Source organism: Lepus europaeus, chromosome 8 (genome assembly GCF_033115175.1).
Source record: "Lepus europaeus isolate LE1 chromosome 8, mLepTim1.pri, whole genome shotgun sequence".
Lineage (NCBI taxonomy): Eukaryota > Metazoa > Chordata > Mammalia > Lagomorpha > Leporidae > Lepus > Lepus europaeus.
The window spans coordinates 50,873,737-50,888,362 of record NC_084834.1 but is presented as its reverse complement, the minus strand read 5'-3'; positions in this window follow the sequence as shown (position 1 = coordinate 50,888,362).

The window sequence follows — 14,626 nt, the reverse complement described above, 5'->3', positions numbered from 1 at the left end:
CTACAGAATACACTTTTTTCTCATCGGCACATGGAATATTTTTTAGGAAAGACCACATATTAGGCCATAAATAAAGTTTCAGCAAATTTAAAAAGACTGAAATCATACCGTGTATCTTCTCAAACCATAAAGAAATTAAACTAGAAATCAACAACAAGAACAATAAAACACTCATAAATATTTGGAAATTAAGCAACATGCTACTGAATGATCAATGGGTCATTGGAGCAATTAAAAAGGTAATTATGGGGCCGGCACTGTGGCGCAGCGGGTTAAAGCCCTGGCCTGAAATGCTGGCATCCTGTATGGGCACCGGTTCTAGTCCTGGCTGCTCCTATTCCAATCCAGCTCTCTGCTGTGGCCTGGGAAAGCAGGAGAGGATGGCCCAAGTTCTTGGGCCCTTGCACCCACGTGGGAGACCTGTAAGAAGCTCCAGGCTTCAGATCTGCGCAGCTCCTGCCGTTATGGCCATCTAGGGAGTGAACCAGCAAATGGAAGACCCTTCTCTCTGTCTCTACATCTCTCTGTAACTCTGTCTTCCAAATAAATAAAATAAATCTTTTTCAAAAAAAGGAAATCAAAAACTTTCTTGAAATAAATGAAAATGAAAAACTCACCATATCAAAACCTGTGGGATACATCAAAAACAGTATTGAAGGAAGTTTATAGCATTAAGTATTTACACTAAAAGAAAGAAAAAATGTCAAATATATCTAGTGATGCATCTTGAAAATTTAGAAAAACAAGAACAATTAAAACCTACAATCAGCGGGAGGCAATAAATAACAGGGATCAGAGCAAAAATAAATGAAATTGAAAATAAAAAAAAGATCAACAAAACAAAAAGTTGGTATTTTGAAAAGATAAACAAAATAGATAAACCTCTAGCCAGGATTCAAAATAAACACATACAAAATGGTAGCTTTTTGTATGGTAACGATAAACTCACAGAAAAGAGAAATCGAGAAATTAATCCCATTCACAATAGCCAGAAAATATCAAATATTTAGGAATAAATTTAACCAAAGAAGGGAAACATCTCCACAATGAAAGTTATCAAACACTGATAAAATAAATCATCAAGGAGACACACACACACACACACACACAAATGGAAAGATATTCCTTGCTCATGAATCAGAGGAATCCAAAACTTTAAAAGTTTCTATACTACCTAAACCAATCTCCATACTCAATCCAATCTCTATCAAAATACCAATGACATTGTTTACAGAATTAGAAAAGGAAATCCTAAAATTCACATGGAATCACAAATGACCCAGAATAGCTAAAGTCATTCAAGCTAGAGGCATCACAATACCTGACTTCAAAGCATACTACAAAGCTACAGTAATCAAAACAGCAAGGTGCTGGCATGAAAACTGAACAGAATGCCCAGAAATTAATCTACATACATTCCTACAACTGATTTTTGACAAAAATGCTCAGACCATACAGGGGAGTAAGGATAATCGCTCAACAAACGGTACTGGAAAAACTGCATAAATATATGTAGAATATTGAAATTAGATCCTTATGTTTCACTGTATACAGCAATCAACTCAAGATGGGTCAAATAATTAAATTTAAGACCTGAGACTCTGAAGTTCCTGGAAAAAAATGTAGGGGAAACACTCCAAGACATTGGTGTAGGGGATGACTTCTTGGATAAGACTCCCAAAGCAGAGGGGAAAAAAGCAAAACTAAACAAATGAGACCATATCAAACTCGGAAGTTTTTGCACAGCAAAGGAAACAATCAATAGAGTGAAAGGACACAGAATGTGAAAAAAATATATATTTACAAGCCACCAATTGTCTAAGGATTAATATCCCAAAATTATTAGGAACTTAAAAAACTCAGCACCAAAAATATAACCAGTCCAGTTGAGAAATGGGCAAAGAACTTCAACAGACCATTCTCAAATAAAGAAACACAAATTCCATAAAAACAAATATATTATAAAATGCTCATTGTTAGCCATCAGAGAAATGCAAATCAAAACTACAAGGAGTTATCACCTCACCGAAATCAACACCACAATGAAATATCACCTCACCCTGGTCAGAATGGCTAAAATCCAAAAGAGAAAGTAACAAATGCTGACAAGGATGTGAAGAAAAGGGAACACTTATATACTGTTGGGTGAGAATGTAAATTAGCACAATCAATGTGGAAAACAGAGTGAAGATTTCTTAAAAATCTAGAAATAGATTATGATACAGCGTTATGATACAGCAATCCCACTCTGGGTGTATACCCAAAAGATTCGAACACAATGAATCAAAGAGATATCTGCAACACCATGATTATAGAAACACTGTTCACAATAGCCACAACTTGGAATGAACCAAGGTGTCCATTATCAGATGAATGGATAAAGAAAATGGAGTATTAGTCAGCTATAACAAAGAATGGATTATACCATTTGCAGCAAAATGTATAAAACTAGAGGACATGATGTTGAATTAAATAAGTTGGACTCAGAAAGACAAATACTACATGCTCTCCCTTATATGTGGAGCTAAAATTAAAAAAATTAAAAAAAAAGAAGAAAGAAAAAGAAAAAAAGGATGTGTATTTATCAGGATTGTCACAAATATTGTTTGTAAAACTTTGTTTTATATCTGTTAAATCAGTCATTAAGAATGTCACATGACTATAGTTTTAATGATCTGTGATTACTTTAAAATTTTCTGCGTATGGGGGAAATGGTCATTTTTCCATTCAATTATTGTTTATAGCCATTGTCTATATTCCCACTAAACTAGAGTCTTTTGCTTTGTTAAGCTTCTTATTTGGTGATGTATTAAGTCTTTTACTATAATATAAATTTTAAAAATGTTATCTCAAATCTAAAAAAAAAAAAATGAAGGAAGAAGTGTGGGAGTTAGAAAGAAAATATTACTATATCAGTATGTCCTTAGAACTGTGTTAAAAAATCACATTGAACTTGTAAAAATCAATTAAAAATAAAAAATAAAAAGGTAAGTTTATTTTAGTGCACAAGTATTTTGAAATCCACACGTATATTTCCAGAATATCTATTTACCATAACCTTTTGAAGATACCTTCTATGCAAAGATGTCAAAATTTTTTGCAGCAAAATAAGCTTATCTTTTTAATTCCATTATCACAAATCTTTGAAGAACCTGTATAAAGACAGAAAGGGGGGGCCGGCACCATGGCTCACTTGGTTAATCCTCCACCTGCGGCGCCGGCATCCCATAAGGGCACCGGGTACTAGTCCCAGTTGCTCCTGTTCCAGTCCAGCTCTCTGCTGTGGCCTGAGAAGGCAGTGGAGGATGGCCCAAGTGCTTGGGTCCCTGCACCCGCGTGGGAAACCAGTTGGAAGCACCTGGCTCTGAACCAACGGAAGGAAGACCTTTCTCTTTGTCTCTCTCTCTCACTGTCTGTAACTCTACCTGCCAAATAAATAATAATAATAATAATAATAATAAAAGACAGAAGGGCTACAAATCAATAAAATATAATACTTGTCTATAATGAAGAATACATAGTTTTGAGAGATAAATACTGTACTTCAGGAGTTTTTCATATGAACTGGCTGATGGTCAAATAATAAAGATGCACACATATTTTCAAGATCTGACATCTCAGAAAATAAATTAGGTATAAAAAGAGCAAGAAAATCTGTGGAAAAACACAAAAACAATAAAAAGTGTCAAAAGTGTCATTAAAAGGAATACAAGTATATGTTTGTAATTTCTCAGACTGACAATTAAACCCTTTGCTTTAAACTTGAAGAAACTTCACCTAAAAATTGTCTAGAGATGAACAGAAACCATATGGCACATATTATTAGAAATGTAACAAATACAGTTTCAAAAGTAAGTTTATGCAATGCTTCCTGACACTGGACAGTCTGTGACAGACCGAAATTTCAACTGGAGTAAAACCATCCACAGATAAGTGGAGATTCTTTTTATTTTCCTTGCATTAATGAGATGAAATTGACAAAAATTGCAGACATTCTTGAGACTGTTCTTACTTTCTTGAGTTAGATATATTTTTTCTCCACACCTCATTTATCTTAGCCCAACAGAACACTGTCTCTGTAAGAAACAACAATGGAAGCGAGTGGTTATGAATTCTATACTCCTTTAAAAGATTATCTGTTTCATATAACATGCAAATGTCTAGTGTCATGTCCAACAATCTTTCTTCCCTCCTGGCTATAAAATGTGCAATATTTTCAAAGGATAGCAAATAAAACAAATGCCTGTAGCAGTTTAAGATATTCAAATGATTACCACTGACAGTTTGAAATTATTATAACTATTATAACATGGTAAGTAAGAGGAAACATCCATTTTTCCATGTTCCAATGCTTTTAAAATTATTTATCATTTTAAAAACATTTGTCTAAAATTGTACCTATTATTTTTATATTTTTACAAACTACTTTAAAAATCCATATTTACATTATACATAACATATTAGAAACATCCACTTAAATTAATTTTAGGAAAAATATAAATATTCACCTAGGAAACAATTAAGGGTTACCAAAGTAAAGTTAATTTAACTTAAACATTTTGATATGGAGTTATTTAAATTAAGTCACTGGATGATAAAATAAAATTCCAATTGGCTTTTTTAAAAAAAGATTTAATTAATTATTCAAAAGGCAGAGTGAGATAGACATAGGGAGAAGAGATACAGAGAAAGATTTTTCCATTCACTGGTTTGCTCCCCAAACAGCAGAAATAGCCTGGGCTGGTCCAGGCTAAATCCAAGAGCCTAGAAGTCTATCCGGGTCTCCAACATGGGTGGCAGGCAACCAAGTACCTGGGCCATATTCTGCTTCCTGAGGCACGTTAGCAGGGAGCTAGACTAGAAGCTGAGCAGCTGGGACTCAAACCAGCACTCCCATATGAAATGTTGGTATCACAAACTGTGGCTTAACCTGCATACGTCACAATGTTGGCCCCACAATTGGTTTTTTTTAATTTAACTCATCAATGATAAGGAACTATAGGTTATATTTCTATGACAACAAATCAATTAGCTGGTGATGAAATTAAAGAAGTTGGCTTAGTCTTCTGATTCTTTTATTAGAGTCAAACGAATGTGTCTTTTTGTCATGAAAGCTTTGGCTGTTAGCCTAAAGTTAGTATCTATAGGCCATAGTGGCTACTGTGGTACACTGAGCCCACTCATATGTGTAAAATTTAAGATTCTTTTAGACATATTTATCACATCTGCAGGTCTCTAAGTTCTAAATATTACAGTTTCCCAAAGGCAGGAGAAAATGTGCAAACATGTTTCTTGTCTCCTAGCCCCTGAGAAACAGTAACATATGAAATGACCTCTGAGCAACTACTCCTGAACTTCCACCCAGCGAGTAATGGGCGAAGGAAAGCGACCACTGTGAGATTTCTCTATGCTCCCAGAAGGCAATCTATTTAATCACCTGTATGACTTTACCTACAAACTTGAAACAAGCTCTTCCAGATCTTTGCAAAACCATCTCTTACTCATGCAAATAACTTTGCAGAACAAAAGAGCAACAGAAATATTTATAGAAATCCCTCCTATCAATAATATCAAAACCAGGAGAGAAATAGAAAGCAATGGTGCTCTAATTTGAAAATAGAAAAAAACAAAAGGATTATTTTTAAAGACATCTAGAGATGGCTTTTGCCAACAAGCAGACAACCAGAATGAGTTTCCTGGACAGAAGTTCCTCAGAATGCTCTATAGACAGAGACTACAGTGAATTCTCTCTGGAAAACAGTGCAAACAATACTCATACTCTCACTCTTCTTAGAGTCATACAATGTATGTAACAGCCAAAATCCTGCTTCAAAGACAGCCACATTTTCAACTCTTGCATGATTAACTCAACATTTGCAAAATTCAGTTGATATTGGGGCTTGCAGGTCTCTATGTTTATGTCTCTACAACATTTGTATGTTAAAGTACTGCCCCTCCATGTGATGGTGTGGGAAGGTTGGGTCTCTGAATGGTAATCAGGTTTAGATGCAGTCATGGGAGTAGAGGCTCCAGGATGGGATTAGTGTCCCTATAAAAAGAGGGGAAGATACCACCGCCATACTCTCTCCACTAAGTAAACATGCATAGAGTACTTAAGAGGCTTCAGAAAGAGAACTCTTACTAGATTCCAACTCATACTGGCACACTGATCTCACACTTCAAGCCTGCAGAATTAGGAACCATAAATGCCCATTGCTCAAGCTGCTCAGCCTAGAGTTTAGTTACAGTAATTTAAGAAGATTAGGTCAAGTCTTTGAGTTTTCTGTTGTTTTTATTGTTTATTTTTACATTGTGCCTATTATATGGTTACAGAAAGCACATTTCGATGATATTAATAAAGACTATTAAAAAAAACTTTGCTCAGATCACTGAATGCACTTTGCAAATTCATCACTCCAGTTGTATCTGTTAAAAATAGAAGGGAGAAAATCCAGGAGCAATGGAGGAAAAATAAAACAGAGGAATGGATGAAGAAGCAAGAGACATCAAAGATGGCTCAGGGTTTCTGGATTGAGCACCTCGGGAGGTGGCAGTTATTTTGACAAAGATGGGGAGCACTAGAGTATGAAATGGTAGTGGTGGAACATGAAGGTATGACCTCAGTAAAAATGAGACCATCTCCTATCTGCATATATTCCCTAGGCAACAGTACCAAACATGTCTCATCACCGTAACCACCTTAGGATACATATTTTTCTAATATAAAGTCCTGGGACATACACACAGATCTTTGTCTCTATGTCTAATGTGGGGGCCACAGATAATTTGTATTTTTAAAAGCATCTCTGATATTTCTAATGATGACACTGATTTGAGAAACACATCTAGACCTCTTGTTAGCCTGATCTCTTGCATTTAGTAATCACTTAATTGATTTTGACTGAAAGAAGGCTACAGTAGTAGTCCAAAGACAGAACAGCATTAGAATCCTGAGTTTTAGGAACTTGGATGTAGGCAGAAGAGAAAAGCACCAGAAAGAGAAAAAGAAAGCACATAAGGCATTCAGTGTGCCTGAGGTCTACTACCTACTCAAACACAACGGAGCTGATCTGCATTGTCACTGATACTTCTGACCCGGGAATTCTATAATTTAAAGATGTTATATATGGAATGTTTTCATTGGCAAATTTATGAACCTATAACCTATTATTTTTTCCATGTGGTCAAGGTAGAAAAGACTAACTAGTCTCTAGGATAGGAAGAATATAGTTGAGGAGCCACAACTACTCTGATGCATTCTGTATAGCATCCACATAGAGTTGTACATGCAAGAGCACTGTAATTGTTCTTGCTTGAATAATATTCAAAATATCCCATCATTGTTGCAAAAATAATTTGTACGGCAAGGGTTCGCTCCTATAAGAGAAGCAATTTGTTCGAAAAAATTGTTGGATACATGCTGAAGACCATGGATACCACTTGGAAGCCTCCTGAGTTAACAAAAATCCCAGATATCTGTGATTCTCAAATTTCTGCAAAAAAGTATCTAAGGGCAGTGCAGGAAGAGAAGATAATTTCAATTGTCCGAGAACTCTGCCTATAAGAATAAAGCACTTCCCACCAAGCTAGAGTCAGGCCTTGTAGAAGTCCAAATGGTCATCACAGCCCTGCCTCCAGCAGGAATAACCTGCCAAATTACATTAATTAGTGGAACATAGTTCATGAACTTCCTGTATCAAAGATACTAGGTTAGGCATCTCTTACAGCTCCTGTATTCAAGTATGCTGACACTTTACCCTCTAAAAATCTATAATTTTTTCCAAACTGAACAACAAAACAAACTATTGATCTAGGAGGATATGGTGCAAACGTAGTGGTCAACACTCCTATTTAATTTGCTGTTCGAAGCACAATTCTCTTGCTAAATTTGTTTTGGATAATTTATTCTCCAGTACTTTCTCATCTCCTACAAGGAAATATTTAAACAATGTATCCAGGTCCTGCAAAATAACTAGTTTTTTCACGGAATTCATTCTAACATATTGCTACCTGCTCTTGATTATTCTTCGATCCCTCTCCCACTTTTCAAAGTCTTTTTTTTTTTTTTTTGACAACAGTCTGATGACTCCAAAATGAAGTGCCTGGTTCACAGCTGTGTATTGATTTATGCATAACTATATATATATATATATATATATATTTATACATATATATAGATACATAATTCGTCCTTATGCTAAAATTTTGCCCTTACCTATAATATCAGAGCAGAACCTCTTTTTGTTTTTTTCTACTGATACATTCCTAATATTACAAGAGCTAGAATGTCATTTTTCCAAATTGGTTCACCCACTCCTAATTATTTAAAAACGCTCTGTACTTTGAAACATGACATTTTACTGAATTATGAACCTTACAAAACAGATGCCAACTAAAAAAAATCTGATATTAAAATACATATTTTTCAATACTGTATTATGATCTTCTGGGAAACAAATTCATAAGAATCATCTGGTTACAAAATGTGATTTTAGGTTTAAAAGATTGGAAGCACACGGCATATTTTTATTATATTCACTATAAAAATTAACATCAGGAGAGTTCTCAGGAATTCAGGACATGCAAAATGTCAGGAAAAAAATCAATCAAGGCTTAAAAGTATATGAAAACTTACAGTACAAATACCCAAATAATGCCTGCTGGTAAAAAGAACACTGTGGGGGCTAGTGCTGTGGCACAGCAGGTTACAGCCCCAGTGTGCAATGCTGGCATCCCATACGGGTGTCGGTTTGAGTCCTGGCTGCTCCACTTCTGATCCAGCTCTCTGCTGTGGCCTGGGAAAGCAGAAGATGGCCCAAGTCCTTGGGTCCCTGCACCCGCATGGAAGACCCGGAGGAGGCTTGAGGCTCCTGGCTCCTGGCTTTGGATAGATGCAGCTCCAGTGGTTGTGGTCACCTGGAGAGTGAACCAGTAGATGAATGCCTTTCTCTCTCTCTCTGCCTCTTCCTCTCTGTAACTCTGCCTTTCAAATAAATAAATCTTAAAAAAAAAAAAACACTGTGGCAAAAATCATTTTGAAATAGTATTCACTATTACACACCACTACCAATCAATGGCAAGTTCACTAAAACTTTTCAACTGCTAACATTTTATAAATCACTCCAATTGTGACAGTCACGTCAGTTTCTGAGTTATCATGTCCATGTACAGTTGAAGTTCCTAGGCGTTATTCTTTTTTACTCCTTTATTAAATATCCCTTTAAACTCCTCCCCAGGGCTTATGCAATGAGCTTTGATATGATTAAGTATAACTAAGTATAACTTTAAAAAATGTGATTGAGCTTTTGAAAACTGTAAGAATAAATGAAATTTATTATTTATTATTCATACTTAGGTATGAAATCTTCCTATCCCCGCTCGCCCCACATGCACAGATTTTGATTCATCCACCAATACCAAGCTCATACTTGACCTTCTGCAGTAATAGACACTTCTAAATCTCAGTTTTCTTTTCTATAAATATACCCAAAGTATCTTTAGTTTATTTGCAAATTCTATATAACTGATCAATAGTTTATATAGCACATCAACAAGTCTCTAGAATGTGGAAAAATGATAAAAAAGATAAAATTTAATGTAGTTGTTTTATTGGGAAAAAAACATTTTTGCAGCACATGGATAATTTTGCAACACATGGATAATGAAATTAAGTTTTTTTTAAAGTCAGCCATTTTTATGAGATTGTAACTCTTGTGGCCTATGTTTTAAAAGGATCTATTTATATATTTGAAAAGCAGAGTAACAGAAAGAGAGGGAGAGACAGAGTGTAAGATCTTCCATCTGCTGGTTCACTCCCCAAATGTCTGCATCAGCTGGGATGGGGGGGGAGGCAGAGGCCAAAGCTAGGAGTCAAAACCTTCATCCAGGTCTCCCACATAGGTGTAGGGGCCCAAACACTTGGTCCACCTTCTGCTGCTTTTTTACAGGCCATTAGCAGGGAGCTAGAACAGAAGTGGAGCAGCCAGGACACAAACAAGCTCCCATATGGGATGCCAGCATCGCAGGCAATGGCTTAACCCATTACGCCACAATGCCAGTTCCTATAGCCTAGTTTTAATACCACAGAATGCAGTTTTATGTTTCTGTTGACATTTAATACATATTCAGTCCCTATACCAAACATTAAATGTGCTGTCTGAAAATGTGCTTGTAAATTATTTATTTGCTATTTAAAAACATATGTGCAAAAGGGGAAAGATTTTGGTCACCAAAATATAGCACATATAGAAATGTGTCTGTGAAATCACAGTCAATACTAGAAGTCAAAGAAAGGGAAAGCGATTTGGGGTTATGTTATTACAGATTTTATGCTGTACACACATATAAGAATACTTTTAAAAGTTCATGGGAAATGGAATTAAATGATAATGCACATTTTCCATGATCTTTGTGAAAATCACTCAAACTCCAATAAATATCGGGATGATCAGTTTTATTTGTGAACTTGGCTTTGTTACAATCTCCAGTTATTCAATATAGCTTACTCTAGGTGTTGCTATTATGGTACTACAGAGGTAAGATTAAACCCATATTCAGTTGACATTAAGGTGGTTCTCCTAGATAATCTAGATGAGCTTGATTTAATCAGTTGTAAAGTATTAGCAGCATGGCTGAGACTTCCTTGAGAAAGATGAAGTTTCACATGTGGTTTGAACCTTTGGATCAGGTGTGAGTTCAGCTTACTTTTCCTGATGGTCTATTGTAAAGATTTTAGACTTGCCTAGCCAACCCTCACAATTATGTAAGCCAATTCCTTACAATAACTCTAAAGATATATTTCCTACTAACTCTGTGCTCTGGCTGAAGTCTCACTGATAAATATATTTCCCCAAATATCTATGTATAGCCATAATTTTCAATCTTGTCTTTGCAATAAACTAAGAGCTTCACACCAAAGATAAGCTAGCTGATCAACAATCCATTTCCATTTCTTCCTATAAACACATACAGACTACATTTCCCAGCATTCTATGCTGTTAGATGTGGCATTAAGAGCGAGTTGAACTCAGTGAATATGATAACCGCTATTTCTAGGATTTTTTTTTTTAATTCTGTTGCTCTTTCCCCTTCTGTGGTAATTTTAAGATCCAGGTGATAAGGATGGCAGAGTCAATAGTTAGAGGGAAGCTGGATAATTGCAAGCATATTTTCAAGAAAGATGTTTGCTACCCCGAAATTCCTGGTTTGAATTTTTCATTGCCAAGAATTAAACTTCCATTGTGTTAAGCCACTGAATTGTGTTATTTATGTTTTATAGAGGTGTTCTCACCTTAATTAGCATAATCACTTTCCATTTTTTCATAATATAAATTCCAGTTTATTACCAAAAAAGCTTGAAATATTCAACACCACTTTTTATATCCTTTAATTGAATAAATATAGACGTAAGTTCAGTAATATTTGCCCTTTCTATTACTTAACAAAATGCTAATAATTATAAAAGAATCAAAATACCCTAAAATGAAAAAGGGACCAGAAATATTCAAGTGATCTAGATCATTAAAAATATTATATTTTACACAACTATTCCTGAATAATTTTTAATTAAAATACAGTTTTCACCATATTTAAGAAAAATAATGTAACAGACTTCAAATAAATAATTTACAATGTCGCAGATGCTTGTCTGCTGGCATTATATATGTTAACTTAATAAAAAACAAGATCTATCAGGCTTCCAATGGGATTTGTAGTTTGCTAATGCTAAAGAGTACAATACGAGAAATTGGAATGAAACCGTGCACTTCTCAGGGAATGTAAGGCTATCCACACCTCTAACCTGCCTTGTGTGCATTCTAACAATGGAAATGCTCTTTCTGCTGTGGCCCTGCCACCTTGTGTTCTCTTCCTAAGCACACAAGTACTTTGGTTCTTTTTCCGTCTCCTTTAAAGTACAATGAGGTATGTTCTAAGAGCTTATGTATTAAGGATTTCAGATATTTTGCTTTAATGAAAAGAAAACTCAGAATCACTTCTTGCCTTTGGCTGCACCTTAGTATATACAAAGAAGTGGAAATTTAATGTGTGTGTCAATACTCAGGTAATCCTGTTATTGAAGGAGTAAAATTAGAGATGAAATGATGCAGATTTGCTGTACATATTGGTCATATTTTTCAGATAAGTCCTCAACTCTCTACTTGTACTGACTCTCATTATTTCACTACGTAGTCTTTAAAAAGTGCCCTGAAACTCAGGAGATAAGTTCACTCAGCACCCTTAAGATCTCTGACTCCAGACATGCACATTGGTGGAAAGCCAGTATTTAAGTCCTCAGAGGGGGCTTTTCGGATAAAATGATGGAGGAGGAGACAGACAAAAAAAGAGGCTTCTAATCACTCATACAAAAAGAGAGATGAGGCATATTGACTCTCAAAACAAAATGTGGGTTCAATCAAGTATATTCTTTACTCTGGTGGGGGAAAATGAACACAATTAGAAGGAAAACAATCAGTCCTATAGATGACATGAGTTGATTTGAAGAAAATATCCTAAGGTTATATCATATCTTACTAAACATAATATTGAAAAATTTATTTAAAAAAGGGAAGATTCCTTTAGCATCAGAATTTTCTAACTACCTGAGATAGATTTCAAAAAATGATTATAGCTATAAATAAAGAGCACTTGATTTCTAAACATATAATTGACATTGGAAGATGCAGTGTTCACTGATCTAAAACATATTCACACACATCTCTGCATCATAACTATGAACCTCAGTTGCAAATACAAATACTTTAACTGTCACATACAATTTAATCTCAGGAAAATAATATTATTAACTCTAAAGAAATATATCTCTCTGCAGAAGAATCTACAAACTAGCTAAATGCCAAATTTAGATTAAAAACATTTTTATACCTTGTTGGTAAACCTCAGTAAATATGTTTCTCATAATCCATGAGTATTTAATTAAATATGATAACTGTTCCATTAAACCTAAATTAAATCCTTATTGGAAAGATAGTTTAAAGTGCAACTTGCAGCTTCTTTTATGTAAATTATAACTATCCACAAAAGCCAAAAACAAACCTTAAATACAAAGTATCTAAAGCGACTATATAGTTTGAGTTAGGAGAATGTAAACTTGGAAACTAGAGAAAATTAAACTTAGGGGTTGAGAGTCGACACACATCAATGATTTCTTTTCTTATTTTAATTTTTTTTATTTTATTTTACACGTATGTCATGAATTCAACTGTATTATTTCAAATAATATATATGTCTGTTTATATGCTATCCTCCTCCCTAGTAACTGACTGACTCCCAGAAAATGTGCCATTTTCTCCTTCTGTTTATTTCTCCAGTGTATCTGCATTCATCTGTGTGAGCCTGCTTTAGTGGAAGTCTTTCAGTATGCCATGCAACATTTTGTTGGGGGAAGGAAGGGTTCTGACTGACAATCATGTGTAGTAGACCAAGGCTGAGGGTTTCCAGTGAGAACCAAACATTAGGACTGTCTCTTGTTTGGGATCACTGAGAATGTTTATAGAATATCCTCTGTTAGGAAATGTCTGCAGGAAGGAAAGTCCCTAATAAAGTTTGTTTGGAATTAGTTGTAACCTCCTGGTTTGAGGATATTGTGCGATTTGAGGATGACATCAGGTAGGAATAAAAGACAGAAATAAGACCAAGAATGTGTTTTACTTTCTTTACAGGCAGCCAAGAATAACTTGCTTTGCATGATCATGGAACCACTTCAATAAAAAGTTTAAATCTCAGGATTTTATGCATAATAAACCCACAGGAGCGTTTAAGCCCTGAACAACCTCCCTTTCTTAAGCCAACCACATAAATCACTACTCTACAAAGCACAGATTATGTGTACCTGAAAAGCGTGTTCAAACAATATTAATAGGTATGATATATGACATATCATTTATTCTTTTGAATTGGATTGATAAAAATAACCTGAGAATAAACCACCATATGAAATCGCATCCCCACATCATTGACATCATCCTGTACCAAGGAAACAAAAAAGAACTAAAAGTGATAGACTTATATAGACTGTCCTGTTTAAGTGTTGTTGAAACAGCTGTAAAATAGGAAAATGACAAAAACAACTAATAAAAATTAACAACTATTCCAAAAACCAATTAAGACATTGTTTAAAAGGCTATCACTGAGTAGTGAATGGAATCAATTGTTTTAACATTTATTTATTTAATGGAAAGGCAGAGTTAGAGAGAAAGAGGGAGAGATAACAAATGAGAGGGAGAGAGAGAGAGAAGAGATTTTCTTTCTGGTGGTTCACTACCCAAATGGCCACAATGGTCAAGTTGCCAAGCTGAATCCAGGTACGTGGAATTCCATCCAAGTCTCCCATGTGGGTGGCAGGAGCACAAGCGTTTGGGCCTAGACACATTTAGCAGGGAGCTGTTAGGAAGCAGCTGAGACTTGAACTGGTGCTCAAACGGCAAGCCCGTGTTGCACGTGGTGGCTTAAACACTGCACCACAATGCCAGACACATGTATGATTGAGATGGTCCTACTATATTAAATTCTGCATCTCTACATTCTCAGTACCCAAAGTAATTTGTTTGGCTAACACATACCATGAGGATTACAATAATAAACACTTCAGTCAAAGCTGGTTTGCACC